Below are 6,000 nucleotides of genomic sequence, written 5' to 3'. Positions count from 1 at the left end.
TATTTGGCGCTTCCTCTTAGCAGCCCTTCGCCGTTTGGTACTTTATGGCTTGTCTAATTGTTGCGCTTTCATCAGTCGCACTAGTGTATTCGTAATACTAAATGAACAACATGACTAGTACAGCATGTGAATGCTGCGCTTATTGTTTGTGGTTCGTTTACTGGCTACTGTTTGCTAGCAGTTCGTTACGACGTTTAGAAATATTGCACTACGGCTTCGATGTAGCGATTTCGTTGCGCGAAAAGGGGCAGAAGAAGCGAAGAAGACGACGATGAGTGCAAGCGCCCAGGTGAGCCGTAGCATTATTCACTAAAAATGTGTGACTCTAATGAGTAGTCAATAATGCTACCTACGAGACATCATTGTGTAGTGACAAATCATATATTTGCCAGACGATGCTTCAAGTGAAGAGTTGACGCTGGCGGCATGCATAAAAGTCTAAACAATACGGAAAGCACACGTCGTGTGCAGCATTGCTTGCGTGCTCTCATTCTAAACTATATTTTCATTATTTCAGACTCATGGGAAGAAGTGAGTAAGAACAGGTCGTGAAAAATTAGCCCTGGATATATGCCTTCAATTGATCGAGGGACAGTTCAATCCATTTTAAGCAATTTCATAAGATTGCTTTTCTACTTTTTATATACAAATTCTAGAGGACACTTTAGACGACTATATTGCGGTGAGACGAAATCAATTATGCGGGGTCGATCATAGCCCCCCGCATACGGCATCTCTATCTCCTTCTCTTCTTTCACTTATATCTTCCTCCCTTCCTATACCGTGCGGTACATGTGTCCGCGGAGAATTGAGACAGATACTGCGTCTTTTCTATCATGTAAATCAATTTCAAAAACCGCTGATCCCTGCTATACTAACGCCTCCTAGACATCTCTGCTTCTGTTTGGTGGGTGATGCGACGTTCGAGGAAGCGGCAAATAAAAGCCGCCCCACGGACACCTGGATCGGACGCCCGGCGGGGTAAGCTTCGTATAATTATTAATCACTTGGTGACGTCATGAGGTGTAAATCGTAAACCCCTTGTCGAACACGACTAGCAATTTCATTGAACACATCAAAGTTCACCGGCTTTCTATAATTTTTTTACAAGAAAAGAAAGACGCAGTATCTGTCACTTCCTGAATACCGCTATCATTCTCACCATAGAGAAGGCGCATAATGAATAGCGTTTCACGAATCGGGGCGTGGGGCATAGAGATTGAGGATGTGGTTCCATTTGACGTTATTATGTTTATGGCCCTTAACTGTATATGGCGCTCCAGAATGGCAGGCTATCACTGTAACAGGGATGCCAGACCTGCTCGAATTTACTTTCTAGAGACTATGGAGTGGTTATTGCCATCCAAAAAGTGGCTGAAGAACCTTCCAAATGGCTCTCAAAGGTAGAGCCTTTGTTGTCGCTGCGGGAATTTTAATGTGACGAGGCCAGTCTAAATCTGACTGATCATGACAATCATTCATGTACATGCCCTTATGTGTCTTTTTTCATGTTTTGATCGGAGGTTCGTGTTATGTTGTATGCCTAAGTCAGGCAGTAAAGAAAAAAAAACGGTGCGTGCGCAATTGGTAAAATTCTGGTTAGGGGATCCAAGGAATGGAAGTTCGATTCGCGGTGGAGACAAGGTTTATTTGTTGAATTCTCACTCTCGCTCTGGAAAGTGCAACACCTCTGCTGACAACCTCCTGACAGCCTTCTGTTGACAACGTTGAGGCATTAGAGTCTTTCGCCTTATTAATGCTAATACATTTCCCTGCCTCACACATTCATACGTGTGCAGCTCAAAGGGTGCCTATGCATTCTTCTTTTTCTTCTTAATAAATGATCGGGGCTCGCTTTTGTATTCGTAGTCATTTTCGTAGGCATTGTCGTTTTCGTTTGTACTCCCTTTCCAGCCCAATAAATCTCCATAACGGCAGACAAGAAACTAGCACAAAATGTGTTTTTACATTTTAAATTGCGCTAGCTTCATTCTCAGGGGGTATACGAATGCTTATGGAAATAAATGAAATTTGTTGTTTACATCGCTACTACTCTGCTCGGCCTTGTTTCTTCAACTAATTTTTGAAGTATGCTAATTTCTCTTTGCAAGCAGCTAACTTTTAATAACTGTGGCCTAAAAACATGCACATCGCATATAGTAATCCTTCAATCTTTAGGAGCAGTCTTTGCATGAATTCGAAAGAAACTGCCTGACAAAAACGGATATTTAAAAGCTCTACACTGCGTGTCTCCTTGTTTACCCGTCATTCTTGCTACATTCATTTTTCTTTCATTTAATTTAGCCCTAAATGACAAAGCATACCACATGCTTAACAGTGTTGTTTCTGCGCGCCGCTAATAAGAAATGCAGCTCAACGGAGAGCAGATACTATCAGGCATTCTACGACCCAGTTAGGAGGAGCGTGGGCACCACTTCTAGCTGCTGCTGTCCAGTGTATCGCCCCCTCTGAGTCCATCTCTAAGTAACCTTACATCATGTTCCCGGGACAGAAAAAGTGTAGATTCAGCAAGTCAGGTCTGTTTACTCGGAAGGTGGCACAGGCGGGTTTGTGCCGCCTCCTCGCATGCCTGGTGAGGCGGGCTCAACTGTAGCAGAATGTCTACCGCTCATTCTCCAGGAACCGAGGAACCGCTGCTCGCCCGTTTCCCTTCGCATGAGCCAAGCTACTCAACAGGGGTATGCCCCATGTTGCCATGAAACCTACAAAACTGTATATTTTTTTTGTTTTTTAGCAGCCGCCGGCTTGTAGCCTTCTCTGATTCTGTCTTGCATATCTATTCTGTATTCTTTCTTTGTTAATACTCGATGTCGCGAGACCGCCTTTATCAGTTTCTTAGTAGCACAAGATGCGCCGAGATCTGTCTCGAAGATTCCGTCCACTCGCATGTTTCTACAATGTTGCAGGTTGTGCCAGTAAAATTTTGCGGCTTTATCTAGATGGTTCTGAGCCGCCTTTAAACCGAGCGCTGACGTGTGCGACAGGCATTCTCAGTTCAATGATCGACTAACACATTTGTTGCTATCGTCGCCGCCGAGTTGCTTAGTTCTTTTGTGCTTGCAAGTCAGCCCAAATAAAGAATTTTTTCCAGTGAACTTCAAGCCTCCTCAATTCTCGCCAATGGCTTTGTCACCACTACGTGACAGTATGGACGTCAGTCATTTGCTTGGCATGTTCGGCGCTTGTCGATTCCGCGTCACGCTATCTCTTCCCAGGATTATATTTCGTTTGCGTTGAAGATCCTGCGTTAAACCGCGATCAGGATCAGAGTTTGACTCAGTTTATAAAAGAAATGTGGCACGCTAACTTTTTAGCTACGAAAGAGTAGCAGGTAATTTAGGGCATACTTTTCCAGACCTTCATCTCGAAAATTTTTGGGAACAACGCATTCTCGCCCTGCGTGAGTACAGAGCAAAGGAAGAACACCAATCCGTAGGCGCCGTCCGAGCTTAATTATGGCTGAGGCGCGCGATTACGTCAAAAATTGTCCACGGATCGATGACATGATTTCCGCTCACGTTTTAATGGTAACATGAGTGCACAACACATATGGCAGCTGTTCCGCACGTGGCAAGGGAAATCAAAGCGCCCTACAGCAGCTGAAGCAACGGCTCTTCGCATGCGCATAAAAGACGAACGGCTGGCTATTCAGGCTGGTGACGTGTTTTTCCCGCAACTTGCTACTATACTGGATACTTCAATTTACGCCAAAGACTCAGAAACTCAAAATACTCCAATTTGCAATATACCACTTCACCAAGATTTAGGTCAACCTTTAATTCTTTCTGAGCTGGACACAGCTTTTGCAAGGGCAAACACCATAAGTACACCAGGACCAGACGGGGTTACTGTCTCGCAACTTTGCAACCTTCTGGAAGGCTATTTGAGTACCTCCTTGATGTCATAAACATTTTGACGACAGGTAAAATCCCTGAACCAGGGAGTGAATAGCTTAATATACCGATTTCTAACCATGAAAGCCACCCAATCAATTCAGCAATTTGCAGCCAATAGCACTGACCAGGTACCTGCTCAAGGTTATGAAACGAATGGTCCTGGAGAGCCTTGTTTACTTCTAGAAAGAAGCTGTGTCTTTAACCCTCACCGAACAGGATTCGGCCAGGGGCTAAGCGCCCAAGACGTGCTCCTCATGATGTGGCAACAGTTTCTTGACGTGCATTAGTCGGTGCAATTGAGAACCATGATTTCCGTAGATGCCCACAAAGCATAAGGCTCTGTAATTCATACACCCATCATTGAGTTAGCCAAGTTAGCTGGAGTGCGTGGCCGCCTACTTACGTTCATTAAGAAAGTTTTTGCCCACCGAACGTATCAATTTAAATTCGGTGACCATGTTAGGAATCCAAGGCCCAAAAATACTGGCGAACCGCACGGAGCGGTACTTTCGCCCACATTATTCAATCTTGTAATGGCGAGACTTGCGCCGCTCCTTGCTTCATTCCTTCCCTGCATTATGCCTTGTATACAGACATCTCTATATGGATAACACCAGGCTCTGTGGGGGACCACGAACAGACTCTCCGACAAGGCGCAGATGACATAGGAAATTTCTTAACCATAGTGGGCATGTCTTTATCACCGGAGAAGACGGAATACGTTGTTTTTCTTAAAAGTCCACACACGCGCAGGCGGAATCAGTCCAAAGATTACATACTTTATACATGTCCGGACAGCGTATTCGACTTGAAACTACCATACGAATTCTAGGGGAGTATGTTCACTAAGACGGATAGGGCACAGTATGGGTGAGTTAAGTAAGGTCACAATGCAAGACACTCCTACACCTCATTAGCAGAATAACCAGTCTCCATCGGGTACATAGGAGAAGGAGACCCGCCAGCTAATTACAGCCCTTCTCAACTACCGCATCATGTACGCATGCAAATTTCACATAATCACAAGAAGGCAGTCTTTAAACCTTGAAAAGCTCAACCGAGAAGCCATCCACAATATCACGGGTCTGCCGAAATACACGCCTCTTAAAAAGCTGTACGGGCGCAGTAGCATGAACCTTCTCTCGGAGATTGCCGAACAGGCAAATCTCGCCCAAAGTGATTGGCTAAGCTGTACCCCAGCTGGGCGGGGTACATCCTAGAAGAACTTCATATTGCTCCAAACAAAAAAGTTTTTCCTTCAAGTGACTATGTGTATCGGCCTTGGGCCCAGCCAATTTTGCTGACAAATGGCAGGCCATTGCCACAAAATATGACTTCTCGTTGTTGCAAATAGGAGTGACCCAAGCGTTTCGCTAAGGCGCATAGCCGCAGCTAAGCGAACACACCAACGGCTCTACCATAATAATATATACTGATTTGACAGAGAAAATGCTTCCCACAACCAATGTCAATAACAGACACTGATGTTCCCAAGTATATCCGACAGTGGCGTGGGTCGATGTCACCCATCGTGTGGTGAATACATATACACTGCCCATCGTCGATGACATCGAGACTGTGGAAGCACAGCTTGCAACCCTTTTAAAAGCAGCGTAGTGGGTAATACAAACCTTTCGAAATATGATTCCAAGCCCAGACTTTATCTCTTCACGGACTCGTCTCGCGCGTATGAAGTGTACAGACGAATGACTTCGACTATGTCAACATACCGTAAAATAACCGGTCATTTATTATAGACATATGACGGCTTGAATCTCAAGCTAAACATTACAGCAACGATTTCTTTGGTGCCTGCACACGCAGGCATTGGAGGCAACAAGTGGGCCAACATCACGGCGCGAGCAGCAACAAGCAAAATAGCAACCACGCCGAACGCGCTTTCAATCATAGCGGGTACCAAAACCTGCCCGTTGGAACCCTCGACCTTCAAAGCAATCGCGAGGAAGCGACAGTGCGAGGCCCTTGACCACCTTCGCAATGGAAGAGAGGAACGCTCCGAGGAACAAGCACGTCCCATTCCCCCTATCCCGGAGGAGTTAAAGAGGGCCACGCAGACATCAGT

This window comes from Amblyomma maculatum, chromosome 11 (assembly GCF_055883805.1).
Source record: "Amblyomma maculatum isolate TAMU_Amacu chromosome 11, ASM5588380v1, whole genome shotgun sequence".
Lineage (NCBI taxonomy): Eukaryota > Metazoa > Arthropoda > Arachnida > Ixodida > Ixodidae > Amblyomma > Amblyomma maculatum.
The sequence above is the reverse complement of the archived record's forward strand: the minus strand, read 5'-3'. Positions refer to the sequence as shown.